The following is a 14,864-nucleotide window of genomic DNA, read 5'->3' as shown; positions in this document are numbered from 1 at the left end:
GTGCACACTAAAATACAATGCAAATTGAATGGAAGATGTTTATTTACTGTTTTATAAACACTAGATTTCTCATAATCAAGACTACCAGAAAGATTACAACAAGACTATTTCTTTTTCTAACTGTGGGTATACCAATTTTTTTTCTCTTTTTATTAGTGAAACACCATGAGGTACAGTGGTAGACTTACAAAATTTTGTACTTGGTTTCAGTTATACAATGATCAAATACCCATCCCTTCACCAGTGCCCATTCTCCACCACCACTAATCCCAGTATCTCTCCCACCCCCATGCCCCCATCCCACCCTGCATCTGTGGCAGGGCATTCCCTTTTGCTCACTATTTCCTTTAGGGTCTTGTAGTTTGCAATAAAGGTATGAGTGGCCATTGTGCCTGGTTTATAGTCTACTTTCAGCACGCATCTCTCATCAAGAGCGAGTATTCTAAACATTCTTTACTTGGTGTTCCCTTCTCTATCTGAGCTTCCTTATCCCCAAGCATGTGAGTTCTGCTTCCAAGCTCTGGAGCAGACCTCCTGGTACTTATCTCAATTATTCTTGGGTGTTTGGCTCACATTCTGTTACTTTATATTCCCAAGATGAATGCAGTCTTTCTATGTCTGTCTATCTCTTAATGACTCATTTCACTTACCAGGATGCTTTCCATGTAGAAACACTTGCATGTAAATTTAAAGACTTCATCTTTTCTAACAGCTGCATAGTATTCCATTGTATAGATGTACCAAGTTTCTTTAACCAATCTTCTGATCTAGGACTCTTGAGTTTTTTCCAAATTTTGGCTATTGTGAATAGTGCGCCAATGAACATAGAAGTGCAGATGTCATTTTGACTGTACTTTTTTTGTTTCTCCGGGATATATTCCCAGGAGTAGTATTGCTGGGTCAAATGGGCTGAACCAGTCCCCAGATGCACCAGTAGTGAAGGAGAGTCCCATTCTCCCCACATCCATGTTAACACCACTGGCTTTTGTTCTTTTTTGTGGACCAGCCTCAATGGTGTGAGATGATATCTCATTGTTGTTTTGATCTTCATCTCCCTGATGATTAATGATGCTCGAGCAGGCCCAGTAACGTCTCCATTGGAGACTTTGTTGTTACTGTGTCTGGCATATCGAATATGTCACGGGGAGCTTGCCAGGATCTGCCATGCAGGCGAGATACTCTCAGTAGCTTGCCGGGCTCTCCGAGAGGGGTGGAGGAATCGAACTCAGGTCGGTCATGTTGGCTATGTGCAAGGCAAATGCCCTACCTCTGTGCTATCGCTCTGGAGCAATAGCACAGCGGTAAGGCGTTTACCTTGCACGCAGCCAACATGGCCGACCCGAGTTCGATTCCTCCACCCCTCTCAGAGATTGAAAAATATAAGGATTAAAAAAATTATTAATGATATAGAGCATTTTCTCATGTGCCTTTTAGCTATCCAGATTTCTTCTTTGAGAAAGTTTCTGTTCATTTCGTCGCCCCATTTTTTGATGGGGTTGGATGTTTTCCTCTTGAGGAGTTCAACTATTACTTTGTATATCCTTGATATCAACCCCTTGTCGAATGAATATTGGACAAATATACTTTCCCATTCTGTAGACTCTCTTTATATTTTGGTCACAGTTTCTTTTGAGGTGCAGAAGCTTCTTAGTTTAAGATAGTCCTATTTGTCTATCTCTGTTTTCACTTGCTTGGCCAGTGGTGTGTCATCTTTGAAGATACCTTTATCTTCAATGTAGCTGAGGGTTTTGCCACCTTGACTTCAATGTACCTTATGGATTCTGGTCTGATGTTGAGGTCTTTAATCTATTTTGATCTTACTTTTGTACATGGTGTTAGATAGAGATCTGAGCCCATTTTTTGCATGGAGCTATCCAGTTCTGCCAGCACAATTTGTTAAAAAGGCTTTTCTTGCTTCACTTCATGTTTCTTGCTCTTAGATGATCATATATTTGAGGGGGGGTGTTGTCAGGATATTCAACTCTGTTCCACTGATCTGTGGCTCTGCCGTTGTTGTGGTACCATGTTGTTTTAATTATTATCACTTTGTAGTAGAGTTTTTGGTTGGGTAGGTTGATTCTTCCCATTTTTTCCCCCAAGAGTTGCTTTAGCTATTCATGGTTGCTTTTTGTTCCATATGAATTTCAGGAGTGTTTGCTCCATTTCTTTGAAGAATGTCATGGGTATCCTTATAGGTATTGCATTCAATTTCTACAATGCTTTTGGGAGTATTGCTATTTCGACAATGTTAAAATATGGATATCCCCGATCCATGAGCATGGGATATCTTTCCATTTCCTCATGTCCTCTTTTATTTCCTAAAATAGAGTTTTGTAGTTTTCTTTGTACAGGTCCTTTACTTCCTTAGTTAAAGTGATGCCTAGGTACTTTCTTTTCTTTTCTTTTCTTTTTTTCCCCTTTATTTTATTTTATTTTATTTTTTTTACAGTTGTAAATTTACAATTTTTTGTGCTTTGGTTTCAATTATACAATGATCAGATACCCATCCCTCCACCAGTGCCCATTTTCCACCACCATGGATAATATCCCTCCCACCCCCATCCTCCCAGGCCCCCTGTCTCTGTGGCAGGGCAATCCCCTGTGTTCTCTCTCTCCTTTTGGGTGTTGTGGTCTGCAAAAGAGGCATTGAGTGGCAAACATGTTCAGTCCATAGTCTACTTTCGACATGCATCTCCCCTCCTGGGAGGATCCTCCAAACATCCTTTATTTGGTGCTCCCTTCTCTATCTGAACTGCCCTTTCCTCTAGGATACCCGGCTGGCCTCTAAGTTATGGAGTAATCCTCCTGGTGCTGATCTCAGCTATTCTTGGGTATTAATCTCATACTTTGTTACTTTATATCCCCCAGATGAATGCAATCTTTCTATGTCTATCCCTCTCTTTCTGACTCATTTCGCTTAGCATGATACTTTCCATATTGTACCACTTGTATGTAAATTTCATGACTTCATCTTTTCTAACAGCTACATAGTACTCCATTGTGTAGATGTACCAAAGTTTCTTTAACCAGTCATCTGTTCTTGGGCATTCAGGTTTCTTCCAGTTTTTGGCTATTGTAAAGAGGGCTGCAATGAACAAACAAGTGCAGATGTCACTTCGACTATACATTTTGGCCTCTCTGGGATATATTCCCAGGAGTGGTATTGCTGGGTCAAATGGGAGCTCAATTTCTAATTTTTTGAGAATCGTCCATACTGTTTTCCAGAAGGGCTGAACCAGTGGACATTCCCACCAACAGTGAAGGAGTGTCCCTTTCTCGCCACATCCACGCCAGCATCGGTTGCTTTTGTTCTTTTGAATGTGGGCCAGTCTCTGAGGTGTGAGATGGTATCTCATTGTGGTTTTGATCTGCATCTCTCTGATGATTAATGATGTAGAGCATTTTCTCATGTGCTTTTTTGCCATTCGGATTTCTTCTTTGAGAAAGTTTCTGTTCATTTCATTGCCCCATTTTTGGATGGGGTAGGATGTTTTCTTCTTGTGGAGTTTAACCAGTATTTTGTATATCCTGGATATCAACCCCTTGTCAGATGTGTATTCGGTGAATATCCTTTCCCATTCCGTAGACCGTCTTTGTATTTCGGTCACTGTATCTTTGGAGGTGCAGAAGCTTCTTAGTTTAAGATAGTCCCATTTATCTATCTCTGTTTTCACTTGCTCGGCCAGTGGCGTGGCATCTTTGAAGATACCATTAGCTTCAATGTCATGGAGGGTTTTGCCAACTTTATCTTCAATGTACCTTATGGTTTCTGGTCTGATGTTGAGGTCTTTAATCCATTTTGATCTTACTTTTGTACATGGTGTTAGGCAGAGTTCTGAGCCTATTTTTTTGCATGTAGCCGTCCAGTGATGCCAACACAATTTATTAAAGAGGCTTTCCTTACTCCACTTCACATTACTTGCACCTTTATCAAAGATGAGATGAGCATATGATTGAAGGGAGATGTCAGTGTATTCAACCCTGTTCCATTGGTCTGCAGTTCTGCCTTTGTTCCAGTACCATGCTGTTTTAATTATTACTGCTTTGTAGTACAGTTTGAAGTTCGGGAGGTTGATTCCTCCCATTTTCTTTATCCCAAGAATTGCTTTAGCTATTCGTGGGGGCTTATTGTTCCATATAAATTTCAGGAGTGTTTGCTCCATTTCTTTGAAGAATGTCAATGGTATCCTTATAGGGATTGCATTGAATTTATACAATGCTTTCGGTACTATTGCCATTTTGACAATGTTAAGTCTCCCGACCCATGAGCAGGGGATATCTTTCCATTTCCTCATGTCCTCTTTTATTTCCTGAAGTAGCGTTTTGTAGTTTTCTTCGTACAGGTCCTTTACTTCCTTAGTTAAGCTGATTCCTAGGTACTTGATTTTCTGGGGCACAATTGTGAACGGGATTGTTTTTTTCATGTTGATTTCTTCTCTCTCATTGTTTGCGTATAGGAAAGCCATGGACTTTTGGGTATTGATTTTATAACCTGCAACTTTACTTTACGAGTCTATTGTTTCTAGGAGTTTTTTGGTGGAAGTTATTGGATTCTCTAAGTAGAGTATCATATCATCTGCGAATAGTGAGAGCTTGATTTCTTCCTTTCCTACCTGAATGCCCTTAATATCTTTTTCCTGCCTAATCGCTATTGCAAGTACTTCCAGTATTATATTGAACAGCAGTGGAGAGAGTGGGCATCCCTGTCTCGTCCCTGATCTTAGAGGGAAGGCTCTCAGTTTTTCCCCATTGAGGATGATGCTTGCTGTAGACTTGTGGTAGATGGCTTTAATTATGTTGAGGAAGGTCCCCTCTATACCCATTTTGGCTAGGGTTTTCATCATAAAGCGGTGCTGGATCTTATCAAATGCTTTCTCTGCATCTATTGATATGATCATATGCTTTTTATCTTTTCTTTTGTTGATATGGTGGATTATGTTGATTGATTTCCGAATGTTAAACCATCCTTGCATCCCTGGGATGAATCCTACTTGGTCATGGTGTATGATCTTTTTGATGAGTAGTTGGATTCTATTTGCTAGTAGTTTGTTGAGGATCTTTGCATCTGTGTTCATCAGGGATATCGGCCTGTAATTCTCTTTCTTTGTGGTATCTCTGTCTGCTTTTGGTATTAGTGTGATATTTGCTTCGTAGAAACTGTTCGGAAGTGTTTTTGATATTTCAATTTCGTGGAAAAGCTTAAAGAGCATTGGGAGTAAGTCCTCTTTAAAGATTTGGAAGAATTCACTAGTGAATCCATCCGGGCCAGGACTTTTGTGCTTGGGGAGACTTTTTATTACCATTTCAATTTCCTTGATGTTGATATGTCTGTTCAGGTATTCCAGGTCTTCTTGGTTCAGCCTTGGGAGTCTGTAGGAGTCTAGGAATTTATCCATTTCCTCGAAGTTTTGATGTTCCGTGGCATAAAGCTTCTCAAAGTACTCCCTGAGCATCCTCTGAATTTCTGTAGTTTCTTTTGTAATGACCCCCTTTTCATTTCTGATTCGGTTTATTAGGGTTTTCTCTCTCCCTTTCTTTGTGAGTTTTGCTAGAGGCTTATCGATCTTGTTAATTTTCTCAAAGAACCAGCTCTTGGTTTCATTGATCTTTCGGATTGTTTTTTGGGTTTCCATCTCATTAATCTCTGCTCTTAGTTTTATTATTTCCTTTCTCCTGTTCGGGTTGTGCTCCTTTTTTTGGTCCTTCTCCAAGCTCTTAAGCTGTGAGGTTAGGTTACTTATGTGTGCTCGCTCCTTCTTCCTGAGAAATGCTTGTAGAGCTATAAACTTTCCTCTTAACACAGCCTTTGCTGTGTCCCATAAGTTTTGGTAACTCGTGTTCTCATTTTCATTCGTTTCTAGGAATCTTTTGATTTCCTCTTTGATTTCCTGTCTAATCCACTCGTTGTTCAATAGTGCACTGTTTAATTTGCAGGTGTTTGATTTAGTTTTCTGTTTTTGTGTGTGATTTACTTCTAATTTCAGCGCATTATGGTCTGAGAAGATTGTCGATACAATCTCTATCTACTTAATTTTATGGAGGCATGTTTTGTGGCTCAGCATGTGGTCTATCTTGGAGAATGTTCCATGGACGCTTGAGAAGAATGTGTATTCAGCTTTTTGTGGATGAAGTGTCTTGTATATATCTACTAAGTCCCTTTCTTCCATTGTTTCCCTCAGATGAAGTATGTCCTTGCTAAGGTTGAGTCTGGTTGATCTATCAAGAGGTGACAAAGCAGTGTTGAAGTCTCCCACTAATATTGTGTTGCTATTGATATCTTTTTCCAAATCTATGAGTAGTTGTTTTAAGTACTTTGCTGGTCTCTCATTAGGTGCATATACATTTATTATTGTAAGTTCTTCCTGTTGTACAGATCCTTTGATCAATAAGAAATGGCCTTCACTCTCTCTTATGACCTTCCTCACTCTGAAATCGATGTGGTCTGATATTAGGATGGCTACCCCAGCTTTTTTATGGGAGCTGTTTGTCTGTAGGATTGTTTTCCAGCCTTTGACTCTGAGTCTGTGTTTGCTTTGACTATTGAGATGCGTTTCTTGCAGGCAGCAGAATGTGGGTTCAATTTTCTAATCCATCCTGCCACTCTATGTCTTTTAATTGGTGTGTTTAGCCCATTGACATTGAGAGAGATTATTGTTATGGGATTTTGTCCCATTGTTATGTTAAAATTTGGTGTATTTGAGGGGCCTTTCTTGCTTAAAGTAGCCCATTTAGTTGTTCTTGTAACCATGGTTTTGAGTCTATGAAGTTCCTGAGCTGTTGTTTGTCTGTGAAACTGAAGGGAGCTACTTAGGATGCTTAGGGAATTAAAAGAAACAATGGAAAGCAATGCCAATAGAAGACAAGAGGATCTGAAGGCAGAAATGAGGAAAATGCAATCAGAAATGTCAGACCTGAAAAATCTCGTAGGCGAATTGAAAAGCTCAATGGAAGGCCTCAGCAGCAGAGTAAAAGCGGCTGAGAACAGAATCAGTGAGCTCGAAGATGAAGTTCAGAGACTCTCCAGAAAAGAGCAGAAAATGGAAAAGAGACTCACAATTCGGGAACAGATGGCAAGAGAAGATCGTGATGAAGCCAAGAGGGGTAACATAAGAATTATTGGAGTCCCAGAGGGACAGGAAGAAAACCTCGATGAAGAAGAAACTGTCAAAGACATCATTGCTACAACATTTCCAGAGCTGAAGAAAACTTGTGACCACATTCAGGCGGCCCGAAGGGTACCAGCTAGAAGAAATCCGAATAAAAATACCCTAAGACACATTCTGATCAAAATGACCAAAACCTTAGACAGAGACAAAATTCTGAAAGCAGCAAGATCGAAGAAAGAAATCTCTTACAAAGGAGCATCCTTAAAATTCACAGCTGATTTTTCTGATGAAACCCTCATGGCCCGAAAACAGTGGTGGGACATAGTAAAAAAAAACTCAATGAAATAAATGCCTCCCCAAAAATACTTTTCCCAGCAAGACTCTCATTCATAATAGAAGGTACTTGATTTTCTGAGGCACAATTGTGAACGGAATTGTTTTTTCATGTTACTTTCTTCTCTCTCATTATTTCCGTCTAGGAAAGCCATGGACTTTTGGGTATTGATTTTATAGACTGCAACTTCACTATACAAGTCTATTGTTTCCAGGAGTTTTTTTGTTAGAGGTTTTAGGGTCCTCTTAGTATCATATCATCTGCGAATAGTGAGAGCTTGATTTCTTCCATTCCTACCTGAATGCCCTTAGCATCTTTTTCTTGCCTAACCGCTAATTGCAAGTGCATCCAGTACTATATTGAACAGCAGAGAAGATAGTGGGCACCCTTGCCTCATCGCTGGTCTTAAAGGGAAAGCACTCAGTTTTTCCCCAGTGAGGATTATGCTTGCCAAAGGCTTGTGGTAGATGACTTTACTATATTGAGGAAAGTCCCTTCTATCCCCATTTTGGCAAGGGTTTTCAACATAAACTGGTGACGAATCTTGTCAAATGCTTTCTCTTCATCTATTGATATTATCACATAGTTTTTATCTTTTTTTTGTTGGTATGATGGATTATGTTGATTGATTTCCGAATGTCAAACCATTCTTGCATCCACAAAATGAATCCCACTTGGTCATGGTGTACGATCTTTTTGATGAGTACTTGAAATCTATTTGCTAGTATTTTGTAGAGAATCTTCGCATCCGTGTTCATCAGGGATATTGGCCTAAAGTTTTCTTTTCTTGTGGTGCCTTTGTTTCTTTTTGGTGTTAGAGAGATAGGGGATTCATAGAAATTGTTTGGGAGAGTTTCTGTTTCTTCAAATTCCTGGAAAGGCTTGGGAAGGACTGGCAATAGGTCCTCTCATGCTAAGTAAAATGAATCAGAAAGAGAGGAACAGACATAGAAAGATTGCATTCATCTGGGTAATATAAAGTAACAAAATAGGAGACTAACACCCAAGAATAGCCGAGTTAAGTACCAGGAGGTTCACTTCATGGCTTGGAGGCCGGCTGCACATGCTAGGGCAAAAGGCAGCTCAGATAGAGAAAGGAGCACCAAGTAAAGGGTGTTGGGAGGATCCTTCCAGGATGGGAGATGCATGCTGAAAGTAGACCAGAGACTGAACATGATTGCCACTCAATGCCTCTTTTGCAAACCAAAGCACCCAAAAGGAGAGAGAGAGAGAGAGAGAGAGAGAGAGAGAGAGAGAGAGAGAGAGAGAGAAAAAACAAAATGGAGTGCCCTGCTACAGAGGCAAGGTGGGATGGGGGTCTGGGGGAGGGGAGGGATACTGGGATTAGTGGTGGTAGAGAATGGTTCCTGGTTGATGGTTGTGTACTCAATCTTTGTATAACTGAAACCTAAGCCCAAAAATCTGTAAGTCTACAACTGTACCTCATGGTGTTTCACTAATAAAAATTTTTTTAAAAAGTTTGGAAAAATTCCCTAGAGAATCCATCTGGACCTGGGCTTTGATTTTGAGGAAGACTTTGGTTACAGTTCAATTTCCTTGATGTTAGTAGGATTATTCAGGTACTCTAGATTTTCTTGTTTCAGCCTTGGGACATTTTGGGATCCAGGAATTTAGCCACTCCTTATAGATTCTCTTGTTTAGTGGCATACACACTTTCAAAGTTGTCTCTGATGATCCTTTGAAATTTTTTGGTTTCTGTTGTAATATCCCCCTTCTCATTTCTGTTCATCTTATTAGGGTTCTCTCTGTCTCTTTCTTTGTGAGTCTTGCTAGTGGTTTATCTATCTTGTTTAATTTTTCAAAGAACCAGCTCTTGGTTTCATTGATCTTTCGGATTGTTGTTTTGGTTTCCATATTGTTGATTTCTGCTCTAAGTTTTGTGATCTCTTTCCTTCTGCCTGGTTTAGGCTCCTTTCATTGGTCCTTCTCTAAGATCTTGAGCTGTGAAGTCAAGTTGTTTATGTGGGCCCTTTCTTCCTTCCTTAGAAATGCTTGCAGAACTATAAATTTTCCCCTTAACATGGATTTACCTGCATCGCATAGGTTCTGGTAGTTCATGTCTTCATTGTCATTTGTTTCCAGGTATCTTTTGATTTGGTCCTTAACTTCCTTACTGACCACTCATTGTTCAACATTGGGTTGTTCAATTTGCAGATGTTTGATTTGGTTCTCCGTGTTTGTGACTGATTCACTTCTATCTTCAGTGCATCATGGTTTGGCAAGATTGTTGATACTATTTCTATCTTCCTGATTCTATTGAGCTACATTTTGTGGCCTAGCACATGATCTATTTTGGAAAATGTTCTGTGTGCACTGGAGAAGAATGTGTATTCTTTCTTGTTGGACTGTAAAGCCCAGTATAGGTATAATCCCTCTCTCTTTTATTTCTTCCTTCAATGACATTGTTTCCTTGCTGAGTTTAATTCTTGTGGATCTATACAGAGGTGATAAGGCGATGTTGTTGTCTCCAGCTACTATTGTGTTGCTAGCAATGTCCTCCTTAAAATCTGTTAGCAGTTGTTTTAAATTTTAACTATTCCCTCATTAGGTGCGTATACATTTAAGAGTGTGATTTCTTCCTGTTGCACATGTCCCTTAAATAGAAAATGGCCTTTGCTGTCCGTTCTAATCTTTTTAAACCTCAGATTTATGTTGTTGGATACTAGTTTATCCACCCCGGCTTTTTTGAGGGAGCTGTTTGCTTGTAGGATTGTTTTTCATTCTTTACCTTTGAGTTTATGTTTGCTCTGACTGTTGAGATGGGTTTCTTGTAGGGAGCAGAATGTTGGGTTCTGTCTCTGAATCCATTTTGCCACTCTGTGTCTCTTAATTGGTGAATTTTGACCACTGACATTAAGATTATTGTCATGGGGTTTTGTGTCATCTTTCTGCAAGGGTTTGATCTGCTTTTAGTTTTTGTCTTGTCTTATAGTAGCCCCTTTAGCCCTTCTTTTACGTTTGGTTTTGAATCTATGAAGTTCCTGAGCTGCTGTTTATCCACAAAATTGTATACCGTTCCTTCGAGTTTGAGTGAGAGTTTAGCTAGATAGAGTATTCTTGGTGAAGCATTCATTTCCATTAGTTTTTTTTTTTACTATATCCCACCATTGCTTTTGGGCTTGGATTGTTTCCTCTGATAGGTCTGCTGTGAATCTAAGGGGTGCTCCTTTGTGTGTCATTTTCTTATTTGACATTGCTGCTGCCAATATTGTGTCTCTATTGGCAGCATTGATCATTCGAACTGGAGTGTTCATTGATCATTCAAACTGGATATGTCTTGGAGTGTTTTTTTAGGGTCCGTTTTAGCTGGCACCTTTTGGACTCCTTGAATTTGAATGGCTGCATTGTCCAATTCTGGAAACTTTTCAGTAATGATTTGTCTAACTGTGGCTTTTCATTGGGATTGTTTCCCTGACCTTCTGGTACTCCAATGATTCTAATGTTGTTCCTCTTGAATCATCTCCTAGGACTCTGATTCACTCTAGAGCTATTTTGGGGTCTCTTGCCATTGTTTGTTTTTGCCTGTAGGCTTCCTGCAGCTGATCGTCTAGCTCACTGATTCTGTGTTCAGCTGTGGCCATTCTACTGTTCAGTCCACAGACTTAGTTTTTTATTTCATCTACCAAATCTTTTATTCATGACATTTCTGTGTGTAGCTTTCCAATTTCTGCCCTAATTTCTTCCTGTATTTTCTTGATTGTTTCTCTTATGTCCTCCTTTAATGTACTAGACATCTGTCTCATTGTTTCATTGAGTTCATTGAATATCTTCATTACTTCATATCTGAATTCTTTCTCAGAGAGGTCCATTAGGTGAGTAGCACCTAATGAGGCTTCTGGATTCTTTTCATCATCCTTGTCTCGTGGGAATTTGCGTTGTTTATTTGTGTTGGTATGAAAATATGGAGACTGAGATGTTACACGAAATTACTGGGTATGAGTAAATTATCTGTGGCCATGTGAGCCTTAGCTGACCCAAAATCAGACCACAGACGCCCACTTTTTAAGAGGCCACGCCCACTTCTTAAGAGGCCACACCTACTTGTGAAGAGGCTACGCCCCTACAGGTACCTGGTGTGAAGGGGTACAACCTGAGAGAGGAAGAAAATCAGGCACTACATTGGGGATGAACAGGAAGAGATTCGGGGATGGTGTGTGTCCCAGTGTCCTAGAGCATGCCTGGGACTTGTACACAGGGAAAGCCAAGTCCCGGGTTCAAATAATGACTGACTTGTGGGAGGAAGAAGACCGGGTACCGCATTGAGGATGAACAGGAAGAGACTCAGGGATGGTGTGTGTCCCGGTGTCGTAGAGGATGCCTGGGACGCTTACACAGGGAAAGCCAAATTCCAGGTTCAAATAATGACTGACCTGGGGGGAGCGACTATTATTTCTTAATGTGCAAGACCCTCACCTGGTTTGTCAGGGGATTAAATTCTATGAACTGTAAACAGTCTTCAAAGGTGTCTGCTGAATGTTTTTATGATTTCCTGGATAATTTTAATGTATGCACCTCTTGGTATAGGTTGGGTTTTTTAAGAAGTGTTTTGATGAATTCAACTCTTGCCCTGTTTGTTTATTTTTAATTTTATTTTTAATTTTTCAATTTTTAGAAATTGAGTCAAGCACAGTGGTAGGGCGTTTGCCTTGTATGCAGCCGGCTGGTTGAGCCAGGGTTGATTCCTCTGCCCCTCTCGGAGAGCTTGGCAAGCTACTGAGAGTATCTCACCCGCACGGCAAAGCCTGGAAAGCTACCCATGATGTATTCAATATGCCAAACACAATAACAAGAAGTCTCATGATGGAGATGTTACTGTGCCCGCTCAAGCAAATCAATGAACAACGGGAGGGCCGTGACCGTGAGTCACCATGAGATATAGTTACAAAGCTGTTCATGATCATGTTTTAGTCATACAATGTTCCAACACCGATCCTTCCACCAGTGTACATTTTCCACCACCAATTACTCCAATTTCCCTCCCCCACCGCAGCCTTCCTTTGTGATAGACAAGTTTCGTTTCACCCCCAACCCCTGTGTCTCTGTCTCTGTCTGTATGTCTGTCTCTTCTCTCTCTCTCTCTCTCTCTCTCTCTTCTTTCTCTCTCATTTCCATCTATAATTGCCACAGTAGTTCCTTCTTTATGTTTTATCCCCCTTGTTTAGCTATGGAGGGAAGACTTTGTTGGGCTTTGTGCTCCCTTGCACGTAGGCATTTTGTAATTTAGCCCTCTTCTCTATACCTTGTTTTTCCAAGTAGTCTCTTAGAATGTGAGTCATTATGCTACTATACTTTGAGTAATTCTCTAGGGCTAAATGTTTTGTCTTATATATGGACAACCACAATGATTTCTAACATTGTGAGATGTTACAATGGTTTATAAAAGTACCTTCTCAAATGTTATATAACTACCAAGTTCCTAGCAACTTGTATTTAAAAATGACCAGCTTTGTTTCCTATGTTAGATGAAGGATGCCATTTACTCTGATATTTAGAAACACATTTACAATTCATAAAAATAAATGAAAACAACATAAAGAAGCAGACACATATAAAGAATCCTTGCCATATTTCATCTTAGTAATATCTCCTACAATTTTTTCATTGGGTCAAAATAAAAAGTCTTAAAAAATTGAATTTTGGGGAGCTGGAAATATGCAACATCAGTTAGCATATTTGATTGTACACAGCTGATTCAGGTTTGATCTCCAGCATTCCATATGATCCTGAGTAACAGGTGTAAACTGAGCAGTGCCTGGTGTTATCCAAAAACTTAAAAATGTGATAATCCAAAAACTTAAAAATGTGATAATACAAAAACAAACCCAAACCCAAATAAATAAAAAAATGTAATACCCGAGTTCAATTCCTCTGCCCCTCTCGGAGAGCCCGGCAAGCTACCGAGAGTATTCGATATGCCAAACACAGTAACAACAAAGTCTCCAATAGAGACGTTACTGGGCCCACTCGAGCAAATCGACGAACAACGGGAGGGCCTTTACCATTACCTTTACCTTTATAAAAATATTATAAAATAAATTATCTGTTTCTGAGTGGCGTCACTCTAACCTCAATAAATAAATTAATAAAAAGTTAAGTAGATGAAATAAAAACACATTAAACAAAATCATGCAAATTAAAAAGTTTATAATAGAAGTAATGCAGTAAACTGGGATATTAAAACATACCTATTGTATGTATACACCAGATATTGGCTACTAGAGATCACTTATAAATCTGGTGAGGACATTAATCATTTTCTATTGAGTCAGGTTTTTTCAAATTAAGTATATTATTCAATATATTATACTCAGGGATTAAAATATTATTATGTCTATTCTTTAGAGAAATTCTCACCTTAGCACTTACGCAAGAAAAATATATATCAAGGGCACCTTGATTTGGGAAAAAAGAGAAGGAGTTATCACAATAGCAGATGACACGGAACTATACTTAGAAAACTCTAAGGACTATAAATGATTTTTTAAATATAAATTCAAACTCAACTGTACCTAAAAAATTATACTGGCATGATCTTTATATATTCCGTTGCTATAGAAATTCTATTTTATTGATAGAACTTCTCAATAATTGTTTAGTAGATGGCTTTTAATCCATAAACAATGTGTGTGAATATATCATGAGGATGCAAAAAAGTACAACAGAAATGACATCTGTACCTATATGCTCATTGCAGCACTGTTCACAATAGCTAAATCCTGGCAACACACAAGTTCCTGAGAACAAAAGACTGGTTAAAAAAACTTTGGTACATCTACACAATAGATTATTATAGTGAGCGGGCTGTTGGGTACATAGTTTAACCAAGACATTGCCTATAGAATATTTACAGGGTTAAGAAAGTCATTTTATGAGAACAGGGTGGTTGGCCAACAGGAACTAGAGAATTCTTGATGTCAGCCTGTGATTTAACAAGTACCCTTCTGAAGAGCCCCTTATAACCTGTTATCTCCCCCATCTGTCGAATGACTATCCTTCTTTTGCGTCTGCCTAAGCTATGAGGGTCAAAGCTTAAGCTCAACGTATATAAGTGCTGTTGAATTTACAATAAAGCAGCTTCAGCTTTTGCTCACTATACTCTAATCCTGCTGTCTGTCTCTTTCTTTCACTCTCGCACCCTCTCCTTGTTACCCACATTGACTAGTCCCACAGAACAGGACAGAACACTATGCAGCAGTTAGGAGAAATGAAGTCATGAAATTTGCTTCTAGGTGGATAGACATGAAGAGTATTATGCTAAATGAAATCAGTTAGAAAGAGAGGGACAGATATAGAATGACTACTCTTTTGTGGAGTGTAAAATAACATAATGCAAGACTGACACCCAAAAACAGTAGATACAAGTGCCAGGAAGATTACTCCATAATTGGAAGCCTGCCTCATGA

Source organism: Sorex fumeus, unplaced genomic scaffold (genome assembly GCF_029834395.1).
Source record: "Sorex fumeus unplaced genomic scaffold, SorFum_2.1 ptg000010l, whole genome shotgun sequence".
Taxonomy (NCBI): domain Eukaryota; kingdom Metazoa; phylum Chordata; class Mammalia; order Eulipotyphla; family Soricidae; genus Sorex; species Sorex fumeus.
The sequence above is the reverse complement of the archived record's forward strand: the minus strand, read 5'-3'. Positions refer to the sequence as shown.